Genomic DNA, 12,688 nt, shown 5'->3' with positions numbered 1-12,688 from the left:
AGTTATGTCTTTTGGGTTGACTAATGCACCTACTACCTTTTGTAGGCTAATGAGAAGAGTTCTTTGGCCATACATAGGCAAGTTTGTAGTTGTGTTCTTTGATGATATTTTAATTTTTAGCCAAAATGAAGAAGAACACAAGCAACATCTTGCACAAGTGATGGAATTTCTTCGAGAGAACCTTGGAACTCTTCCTTAATATTAAAAAGAGTGTGTTCTTTAAGAGGGAAATAGAATATTTAGGCCATGTCATCAATGAACATGGAAGTCAGGTTGATCCAACCAAGGTGAAAGCTATAAAGGGATGGCTTGTCCCTATGAATGTACATGAACTAAGATCTTTTCTTGGTTTATGTAGTTATTATAGGAGATTCATCTTGAATTTCTCTAAGATTGCATCACCACTTATTGATCTACTCAAGAAGTAATCAATGTATCACTGGAGTGATAGACATTCAAGTGTCTTTGAGAATTTGAAGGTTGCTTTAATGACTAGCCCTGTGTTTCTTTCCACTTGCACATCTCTCCCAAAACTTAATGTAATCCATTATCCCTGATATTACTTGCAAAAGTGATCTCTCACAAATGCAGCCATTGGTAGTATATCTGCACAACCTGTTGGCAACAATGGTCGACGTCGACCCTCACTATCTTTCTTCCATAGCTCAATTCCCCCTTCAATTGGCATCCAATTTGGTGATTTTGGATGCATCTTGTATTGCATCATAGGTCTATCACCTTGCATGTAAATTTGAAATTCTAATGGCTTTGCATGACCAGCTAGCATTTCTTGCCCATCACATAGGTAGCCATCCACATAATCCTTGAAGTTAGGAATCTGTGTAAGAAGAAATGGTGCTGGTGAAGATGATGTACATTTTTTGAATGTATCTATTAGTTGCGAGAAAGTGAATGTTTGTCCCACTCATAAGCTCTCAGAGAACCTGCTGAACATTGCATCAATGCCCTCATGTGTGTGCCCTATCATCAAGAAGCCCAATTGAACTGTCTTGAAAATGCCCCTTGCTACAAGAAGAGAAAGGTATGAAAACAAGTATTTATTTTTGTTCTCGGACCCACAATTATCTAGTTGGAGTAGCAAGTTCTCTAGAAACTTTTGGAATGGTGGCTCAACATCAATACTTCCCTTTGAAGAGGGTGGGTTTTCTCTTGTATTTAATGACAACAAATTCATACATGTGTCTGCAACCCTTGCAATGGAAGTTGTCATGGCATCCATGACAGAATTCAGGTCACTCTCGATACAGTTCCTAGATTTGCATTTGTGATCGTGACATCTACATTTTTAGACAAGCTAGGTCCACTTGTGGACAGATGTGCACCTTCAGAACTGTAATGGGAGTCCAAAGTGTTTCTTGAGCATAGAGCATTCAAAAGGCAAGCACTGCTTCTTGGAATCCCATTTGTAGCAAGGTCTCCAAGTTCATGCATATCCATCCTCTTGAGGTTGTGCAAACAAATTGAGAGCAATCCAATCGTCAGGTTGGGATCAGATGGCCACAAACCATTCAGCATATAGTGTCCATAACGATCGTGTTCATGCCCATGGGTAATCATTCCAATGAGTGACACGTGTAATTGCCATGTAGAATTGGTGTCCTTGGACCTCACCCGAAGTCTTGGATTTGCCATCGTTTTTTGGTCCATCTTATCATGGATTATGCACACATACTTTTTTGGATCCATCTCGGAGTACCTACGCCATGCATAGTATAAGTTCCTACAACTTTGTTGCTGTATCATATGCATCTTTCTCTCCTCCATCAGCGAATTGCACTCATCTTTACTTTTTGTGGCTGCAAATTGAGCCTTGATCTGACTGCACAAGCTACATTTAGAGAGGGTCAAGATGTGTGTTGTAGACCATGGTATGAATTGAATGGAATTCCAAGGACATAATTTTCTCAATACAGGGAGCAATTTGAGAGTGGTGTGCAACGATATGTGCATGGGAATTCAAGGATTGTGAGGAGGAGCAAGGAGCACGTATGGGAAGTGCTCTCATTCAACACTTTGTGGATAATAGGATAGAGCATATGCCTCACAAGAGTAGAACCATGCAAGATGGTTCTAGAGAGACACAACAAGTGATACCTGAAGTGTATAAGAAGATAGATGTCATGTGTGAGGTGGTCAACACTTCCCTTAATCAACGTGGTTATCAGAGCCTACCCACATCCACATTTGGTAGGATTTGGAAATCAAACTTAAAAAATGTAGCCCTTGCTAAGATGAGTGAATAACATGGCTAATGAGATGTTGCAATTCAATGTTCTTTTACATCGTTGTCTAATGGAGTAACTCTTTTAGAATACAAATGAAATATTGCAATTCTTCTAAAATGCCATTCATTTAAAATATAGATCTTAAACATCATCATTTAATAATTCAGTCCATCTAAGATGTAATTCATTTACATTTTCTTAGCATGCACCTCATGACGTTGCAAATAGTAGGTGGTGGAGTATTGTGTGCTAGACATTGATGATGTTATTAATCTTTCCCAACACCCTTTAATAAGGGAACTTCTACCTCATGAAAGTGTGTAGGAAAGATTTATAATCTCAACAAAGGCTAATTTATAAAGGTAGACTTGCAAATTCTCAAACAATTTGTAAAACAAAATCAAAGTGTATTTTTAAAGTGTAGGTTAAGTAACCATGCAATTTACATTAACCAACATTTCACCAATGTGGCAATAGCTTGTCGCCATATTATATAAGTTCAAAGTATACATGGCTAGCCACGTAGAATTTTGGCAAAGTATACATTTTTTGCCACATTTGATATGAGAAAAGTACAGGGAGTGCTCATTTTGCAAAATTTATAAGTACATTTGACGTGGCCGAAAAAATACAAGGCATGCCCATTTCGCAAAACTTACACTTACATATGATGTGGCCGAGTATCAAAAAGTAATCCCATAGGAATTTAAAGAACCAAAAAGGTTAACATTTCGTAATGCCACGAGCTTGTATCAATTCGGTGGTCCTCAAGAATAGTTGCATAGGCGGCACTTGTTCAACAGAATAGTGAATAGACCATATAACAACACCAATAGTACGAGGGTAGCCATGATCATGTAGAGCAAGATTACCAACATACTTGTGACGGGTGTGCATCTCAAGAATATAAAAATTTAAGATTACCAACATACTTACAACGAGTGTGTCTCTAAACAAAATTGCTGAACATTTAAGAATATCGCAACATTTAACATACAGCACTCAAAACTCTATTTAAAGAAAATTAACATAAAAAAAGATAGTAATTTGCAAATACAAAATACAACATGGGAACAATTTGCAAATTTGGGCTTAAAATACCCCTCCTTTTGGATGCACGTGGTACACTAAAATTTTTGGAGGTGAACCTGCCGAGATTATAGTCTCCATAATAGAGGATCCTCTGAACATGTTGCTCTAAAGCCAAGAACTTCATACAATTGATAGGGTTGAGGAGCATTATAGATTGGACAGGCACTCCTAACCCTTAAATTATTTACCAAGCATGCCATGTGAAAGTGATGGTGACATGAGAGTGCATAGTAATCAGTCATCATACCAAAATGGCCTTGGCATATAAGACATAAAGTTCCATCATCCACAAAATTAATGCATGCAAGAATGGTAGAGGGTTTTCTCATAGCCAGGCCTACAAAATTGGGGTCCAAGTTACGAACACGGCCTCCATATTCAATATGTTCGAGTGCAGCCTGTGCATCTCGTGGTTGTTGACAATATGTAGTAGAGATGCGGCATTGCTCCTTGTATGCATTTTTTATTTCTTGCCTATGTCCGAACTATTGGAGCAACGCATTCAAGCAATTCAATTTAGCAAGGAGCCACTCGTCCTCTCATCACCCATCGATATTCAAACATATCATCACGAACCATAATGCTTGGAAATGCCAAATCTTCCCTTGCCGCACTTTTGGGTGCTAGTTGTGGGCCCTCTGCAACGTTACCCCCATCTACACCATCTCCTATGGCTTCACATACGTTCATAAATAGTTCAGACCTTGTCATAGAAACTATACAGATGCAAAACATGGCTAATGAGTATAGTATCTTTGATATAACAGCTATGTCAAGCACAAATGGAACATCTTGGCATGTCTTACTCACCTGAAGCTGGGCTTCCCACGTTGGTGGGTGGTGATGCTATTAGTGGATAGTGGGTGCGAGGGTTGTCCTTGGCTATGATGAACATTTTTTGCATGTCCAAGGCGAAGAAGAAAAGTCTATAGGCACATCCATAGCATGAACTTTGCATATAACATCTTTGCAAAGTAGAGTGGCACGGCTCTGCTATGGGCCTCTCTAATTTTATCATGCAATGAATATAATATGCACTCTCCCTCATAGCTTGGTGGCGATAGTTTTTGATGGGCCACCATCCATGTGAGACATCGTTCACAATTCCACACTGCTGCTACATTGTCATTTGAGACCATGGTGGTGATGTGGTCCTACTTTGAACTGTTTAGATCAAGAAAGAGACTTGCGTTAGCAATTGCACAAGCCTCATCTTTCCTTGTTGGTAGGAGGGTAGCATCAGCCACATCCATGAAATCTTTCATTGCTATCTTCACCCTCGCGTTTTAGTCCTAGGACTCGTATGCAGCTTGCATTGGCTGTAGCAATGAGGATGCCATGGTGGGTGAGAGAGCGAGTGAAAATCTATTAACCATCCCAATAATGAATGAGCGACATGTTCTTGAAACATTTAATTGTAACATACTTATTCAAATTACAAGATGGTCGAATTTATCTAAATATTTTGATTGTGGATTGACCATGATCGATTAGCATATGTACAATCCAAGGACACTACAAACTTGGAAATGAAAATTACAGTCATATGGGTCAAGCTAAAAAACGTTGCAGCCTATGTTCAACAACATGTCTTCATTTCCTCAATGGGTCACATTCCCACGTCCTCGTTTACATTGAAACTATGCATTTTTGTCAAAATTTCTTCCATTGTAGCTCGCTCCTTTGGATCAATCCTGTATGGTGAGTTCCCACAATCAACCAAGATCTTGATTACAATATCTCCTCTCATTGAGTTGTCACCGAGAGCTCTTACAACATCTATGAGAAAGTTGGCAATTTCTCTAAATAGCCAACCAACAACAAAACAATTTGATGCTGGTGCCGATGCACCCCTGGGATTTGTACCTCTCTCTCTCTCTCTCTCTCTCTCTAACATCCTACAGTCACCCAAGGCAAGGTGATTTTGACTGGTCGAGGTGGGTCATCACCTGGCCCGATCGACTGACACCAAAGCCTTAAGAAAATAAACCCACCCAAACAGACAACTGGAAGAAAGTGATAGCTTCAGGTACAATTGTGGTGGAGGCGTGGTCCTTTTATAAGATTTTGCGGTGACACCGCAGGTACCTCTCCCAATCGCATGGTGTCTCAATGGCCATGATTGCAGATCCTTGCAAACCGGATGGTCCTTGACGATGGCACATGTGCCACCCTGTACCACACTGCGGGGTATGGGTACATCACCTGGTGGTGTCTCATGGTGCCCTAAAAATAACCATGGGTGAGGCACCGTTTGGGGTCTCTCTTACCACTTGGTATGGTACTATACCACACGGTGTGTGAAGGGACATATCGCATGGTATTATGACAAACTATGCGGTATGTTTGCGATCAACAGCTAGTGAAAAAAGGTACATCTTTTGCATTTAGGGCGTTAGGCCACAATTTTTAAATAAAAAAGTAGGTATTTTATTAAAAAAAAAGACTTTTTAAATCCCTGTTAAAATACTAAAGAAGAATGTACTAGTAAAATGCACATATATCATTGCAATATGTCAATATATCTATGCTTGAGTAATGTGAATAAAGATAGCTCAAACCCCAATTCAATAAATAACACAATACAAGTTAAAAATTAGCATTAATTACAAGATGGTAACTTATTATAATATCTTGCAACATCTCAAATTTTAAAAAAAATCCATTTACACAACAACACAAAGCAACTATAGACGCGCTTGGTAGACGTGCAAAATAGCGAGCACGTCTATAGGCGTTGCTTTAGTAGAGGAATTACGGGTGTGTCTAAAAGCACGTCTAACAACTCGTCTATTTGCACGTGTATTAACACGTCTATTTTGCGCATTTAAACTGAGAAAATATGGGCCCGTCTAACATCGTGTTTATCAACGTGTCTACACTAAGAATTAGACACGCATTTAGATGCGTAGATAGGTGCTTTTTCTTGAAGGCTGGCTACTCTAGGCAATGTAGATAGCCTGCTAGGTCGCTTTAGTTGCTTGTAGAGTTACCTTTGCTACAATCTGCTTCCTTAGAGTCGAGGTAGAAGAAGTGTTGCCTTGGCTGGCTATAGATAGAGTTGTAGAAACTCTTTCTCTCTCACACACAAGAAGACTCATAGGGATTCCAGATGCCACTTGGAACCTGGATGAAAGAATCTAACAATCTATTTTGACTTGCATCTAATTCTCATTGATGACATAATTGTTAATATGTTGACATGGTGGCATATTTAATCAACGGATAGCCGTATATTGAGAGTAACCCAACCCACAGCCAACTAGTTGCTCCATGTACCTCACACCACAAGCCCCCTCAATCATCAGTTGAATTTTCTTTTTGAACTGTCATTGACTTCTTGTCCTCATGGGATTCCTTTGCAATCCATGGGCTCTATCTTGTCATCAGCTTCTCTTGTTCAAATCTTCTATTGTTGCAAGTTCAAATCAATCCCTTGGCAATTTTTATTTTATTTTTGTGGGCATTTGTTTTGGAGGATTTATGTTATCACATTTCTTTATCTTTATGAGATTTTAGACCTTAGGAGGGAGAGGCCAAGTTATGTCCTTTGAATTCATCCTCCTTCAATTTATTCCCACAAAATTTTCACGTCTCTATCTCACTTGCAGCCTTCAATGCACTTCTCAGTTGTGGTCTTGCATTGTGACATTTTTTTATTGGCTGGCCAGTGGGGATAGCTTCTATTTGTGCTACATGTTGCAGCATGGTCTAGCCATGCCAAGGCCATGCCCATGCAGCTTTCCAATCTTTCAAGGTTGCCATATACTCTAACTATTGTGTCAGCTTTCAATGCTACATCACGCATGCATGAGCTGCTTCTACCTTGAGTTCCATGTTGGATTTTTGAATCTACTACATTTTATTGTTCCTCGTGGCATTTGCTAACTACTGGGCTCTGCCTCGGGCTTCGGCTACCCTAGAAGGCTATGCTATTGATTGGCTGCACATCTAAATCAACATCTTTGGATGCGATGACAACATGTCGATTTATAGTGGCCTCTTTACTTGCGTGCATTGCCACATTCGGCTTTAGCACCAACTTTGATGCTACCTACTAGTTCTTGGACGTGGTTGTCCTTTGTAAACGTCTCTTGATGTGATCAACATGGAAGAGCCTTGATTAATCTCAATTTTCTCTACTACCACATGCTAAAGTCTTCAAGGACACTTTTCTCCATGTACAATCAGAGAGAGTCTTTGATACCATGTTAATATATTGATGTGGTGGCATATTTAATCAATGTGGAGTCATGTACTATGAGGACACCCCAACTCACACCCACCTAGACACTCCATGGATGTCACACCCCTTAAAAGGATCCATGGTAGTGGAGGTCTCCTCCATCCAAGGCTTATATGCCTTGACATTTGGGCACCCATTTGACTTATGGTATTGGAGGTCTCCTCCATCAAAGCTTTATATCCCTTGGCATTTGGACATCCATTTGGCTTATGGGATTAGCCCTTGCACATGTTTGCCACATGTCTTCTCCTCATGCACTCAATCATGATTGCACACATTCCAATAATAATTGTATATCCCTAAGGAAGAACCTTAGAAATTGTCTTCTACCATTTTGTTCATTTTCAATTGTATAGTGATCAGAGAAATAGGCTCTTCATATAATAACTTTGAATTTATTAACTCACACAAAAATACTCATGATGGTACTATTTATAAACACGCAATAGGTTCTTCATATAATAACTTTGAATTTATTATCTCACATAAAAATACTCATGATGGTACTATTTATAAACACTGTAGCATGTTACTTGTGAATATAGCACTTGGTCGGCTCCCCCACTATCCTTCCACATACAACCTAATAGTCATTGTCCATATGAAAAGTAGGCAATTCAAAAATGCAGATGGAAGCTAGGAAGGAGAAGAATTCTTGTTTCCATGTTTTGGATTGATAACCAATGAGATGCATGAGACTAACACACAAATGTCTTATCATAAAAAGACAAAAAGGCAAAACCCCAACCAAACGATGACAGTGATTGCAAATAAATGTGGACATGCTTAACCAACATACAGGAGCTGCCTTGCAAAAAGACAGAAAACTTTGAGAGCTAGTTGGGCCTTGCCTATAAGGCACATCTCGATAGAAGCAAACTTTGAGAAAAGTTTGGCCCTACATATAAGGCTATTATAATCTCATCGAATATCATTTTCTTGGTAAAGCAATGTAATAGGAGGTTGTTGATCTCTAATTTATAGAAATTAGATCATGCGTACCTCTATTGGCTGCATGGAGAGGTAACCTGGTGTACATGATCCCATACAATGCTTCTTTCTCGCTCAAAGATGTGCTCATTAGCGAGTGTCCAATTTGGATCCATTTCCTTGATGTGTCTCACTTGTTTTGTAAAGTATTAGATAAAATTGTAGCTACTCTTGAGAAAGCCAAGAGGAGATTATGCGTACTATGGGATCTCAATCAAGAATTGCCTAGTCCATGCTCTAATTCATGATTCCAAATGGTTGGGCACTCACCATGTTTATTAAATTCTTTAAATTCCCAAATTCCTGCTATAAATGTAAGGGTATTGGAAGCACTATACTTCAGATTGCATTGCTAAGGAAGATAATCTTTGTCAAAGAGCAAATGAATTCTAATTTTAATTTGATAAGTGCAACCTTTCATGTACTCATCAACTACAGTTCCTTGTTGATTGGTCTCTCGGATATAGGGAGTGACAAGACCTTAAAACAAGTCCTCGAGGTTCCTTTATCCTTAGCTTCCCCTTTCCCTCTTGCTCTCAATATTTATCACCCTCACTTTTATCCCTCTCTTATCATGCAACCAATATGTTCATGAACTATTAAATACTAGTCTTTGAATATCCATAGGTTGACATTCTTCTTTTCCGACTGTTCCTCCACCGAAATCGTGAGTGGTATTTAGGGCAAATTGTACGGCACGCGAGACGTAAAAGCCGAACCGCCTTGCAAGCAAAGTATGTTGAACATTGGAATGCAAAAGGAGAACAATGCATATTGTACCGCAAGGTCATATTATAAAGGCGATCACTGACACAGTTGTGAATCCAAATAGTTTTACGGTATGAAAGAATGTTGATGAATCAATGAAATCTGAACAAAATAATGAATGGGGTGACGTTTCACTAGAGAGTCGTGCTGACTCCGGCAATCAATCCCTCGACCGCATCCTCGCTGATGCCAAAAGCGGTCTCCAGCACTTGCTCAGGAAGCGGAGGCTCGGCTGCAAACAGAGACTTGGCTACTTGAGAGGCCCCGGGATTCTGGCTGTTGAGAGCGGCTATGGCAACGGCCGGGTGATCGCCGACGTTGAGCTGGAAGTGGACAAGGCCGCGGGGGAAAACGAAGAGGTCGCCGGCGTGGAGGGTCTGCTGGAAGAGAGAGTTGGTAGTGTTGACGAAGCCGACGAGGAGCTTGCCCTGGACGACGAAAAGGACCTCGGAAGCGCGGGGGTGGACGTGGGGTGGGTTGAGGCCACCTTTGGGAGCGAAGTCGATGCGAGCCACGGAGAGGCCCTGGGTGTTGAGGGCGGGGAAGGTGAGGGCAGAGGCGAGCTGGACGGCGGAGCCAAGGTGGTTGGAGGTGTTGCCGGGGTTGCGGAGGAAGGGGGATCGGAAGTCTGCTGCGGTGACTTGGGCCGGGTTCTTGCAAAGCAGACCGTTGAGGGCGATATTGGAATTCTGGCCGGCGGGAAGCGCCACGCAGAAGTCCTGAAGGGGGTCAGAATCAGAAGCCATGGAGGGTGCAATTAAGCAACAAAACAAGACCAGCAATATTGTGCAGGAGGAGGCCATGGCGAAGGAGAAATGGAAGCAGGATATGAGGCTTCAGCTGCGCAGGTAGAGTGGGAGAAGAAATGCAAGCAGAATGAGGTTTGTGAGGAGCGGGGAGGCTTTTATGAATCCCAAGGGACGACTGAGTCGTTGCACACAACATCCTTATAATACTAATCTATATCTTGAGGCTCATGCCAAGTCTTCATAGCTCCCTCGCTGCTGCCGGCCTTGCTTCTTCCTCATCTTGTCACGCAGCTGTGGCTTCTTCCTCTTGTCGACTCAACTAAGGGCCAACGAATGTTACAAGATAGATCACGAAAAAACTGCATCCTCATATCCTAACAATTTAAAATTTTTACATTTATGATTTTAAAGGAATTGTAGATGATATTGAAGCTATGGAAATGTGAATGGATGCAGAAAATACATTCAGAAAAACATGTGGATACATCTTCATTGAAAAAGCACCAAAATAGCTCAAGAATCCATGATACACTTTCATACCACTTCAGAATATGCATGTCTGCACGTTTTTGTTGCATTGCACCATATCTGTATAGCCTGCATAAAATCAAATTCTGCTAGAGGTGGACCTTCAATTGAAATTCGCATAAGAGCATCCAAGTTCTTGGTTTCCAATCTATTTCTCAACTTGTTTTAAATGATGTTTTGAATGCTGTTTCCCCTTTCACAAATAGCTGTGCTACTGCATTGCAACATTGCAATTTCTGCAACTTGAAGAAGCATGGGATATTTCTCACATAGCACTTCATTTCTAGCACCACATATCTTTTAACACTTTGCCTTTCCAATCTCTTGCTGCTTGTATTTTAAAAATATGATATTCCCTCTTCAATGCTCTAGCATCAATCAAGCATTCCACATGTGTGCCATCCACTAATATTGCATCATTTCCAAACTGTGGTACCAACACTCCTAGTTCATTTCCTCCATAGCTTTTCAACTCTTGAGTTGAAGGAAATGTGGAGGGTGCAAGGATTTTAAAGTCTCCAACACATGATTTTCAAAAAACCAAGATTGCAAGTTACTTTTGATGTCATTACAAAAAGCACGTTGAAATTCAAGAGCTTCAATGAGATCGCTGCCAATAACACACCTATCATTTTTTTTTCCATAATACATATCTCCTTTAAAAGCCCTACGCATAGTACATAACTAGCCATCTTGGCCGCCAAACTCAGGAATAGAAGGGAATCCATAACCATCATGACCTTGCATATTTATATTGATGTCTTGTGGCCCCATAAACTCCATCTCTAGCAAAGAGATGGTGGAAGCGATAAGGCTAGGAATTGTTTTAACATCCACATAATACTTATATGACAAGCTTGCAATATGATCCATCACATCTCCCAAGAAATGCAACATGTACATAGACTTGAAGTTTGAAACCAATTTAAACAATCTTGCATTCTCGTCTTGTAAGCATACCAAAAGTGGCTCATACATTTCACATATCTTGGAAATCACCTTAAACCTGCCCAATTAACTCATCTTGTGTATTTTCTCCATCCTCAAGCTAGGACAATCAAGATGAAGAGCCAATTCAACCAACCTACAGGACCTTTTGGAGCTTTTCTTAAACATTCTATCAATCTCATACAACACAAAATCCACATGTTGTGCATCATTATGTTTGAAAGCATCGAAAACACCTAAGTGAGTTCGGTGTGCAACACAATGAATCCATGTCAAGATATGACTCCTCTTCTTTAACAATGTAGCCAATCCATTTGTAGAACCAATCATCACTAATGCACCATCAGATCCCAAGCTGACCATTTTCCTCTCATCTATATCATATTCTCTAAAGAGCTTTATTCTTGTTGTTTCCAAACCCCCAACTATCCTATCATGCACTTCAAGTAATCCCAGGAAAGAAACTCGAGGCTCATGACCATAGATATAAGTAGCATACACAATCAAATGCTCCACAACCGAGATATTTGTAGACTCATCAACTAAGAGACTGAAAAATGGTGATTGATTCAGCCTCTCTAATTGTAGTATTTAAAATGGACTCACTGATGTAAGTAGCAAATATAGCTGCATCTTTTTCTTTCTAGTATAGATCTCTAGGAACCAAAACACAAGTGCAATAAATTTAGAATTGCAAAAAACTTCCAAAATGCCATGTCTTCCTTACCAACATGATAAGAAGCTCGAAACAAATTTAAAATTCCTCCATCAACATCACCTAGTTGCCATTGTATATATTCCTTCATGTAACGCTTTCTCTTCATAGTTTAGTGCATATGAAGCCCACTTGTGTTGTTTTGAAGAGGCATGGCATCTAATGGAAGTAAGCTAAGGATTCACTAATTCGACACACTACAACATTTTCTCATGCTACGACATGAGCAGCTTCAAAATCCAAAGCAAGGACTAAGTCATTGCCCACAACGTGCTTACAATGATAATCTATATCTTGAGGCTCATGCCAAGTCATCATAGCTCACTTGCTGCGGCCAACGTTGCTTCTTCCTCATCTTGTCACACAACTGTGGCTTCTTCCTCTTGTCGATGCAGTTGTGGGTCAA

The 12,688-nt window shown here is 40.3% G+C and overlaps 1 pseudogene; it reads right to left on the bottom strand.

Annotated features, from left to right (window-relative positions):
- Positions 1-9,444: 9,444 nt before the first annotated feature.
- LOC147879616 (germin-like protein 1-3 pseudogene) lies at positions 9,445-10,126 on the bottom strand (annotated as a pseudogene).
- Between the last annotated feature and the right edge of the window lie 2,562 nt (positions 10,127-12,688).

This window comes from Dipteris shenzhenensis, chromosome 33, assembly GCF_047967505.1.
Source record: "Dipteris shenzhenensis isolate YYH24624 ecotype China chromosome 33, Dip_SZ_1.0, whole genome shotgun sequence".
NCBI classification, from domain to species: Eukaryota; Viridiplantae; Streptophyta; class Polypodiopsida; order Gleicheniales; family Dipteridaceae; genus Dipteris; species Dipteris shenzhenensis.
This window is presented reverse-complemented; position numbering and strand designations above follow the sequence as displayed.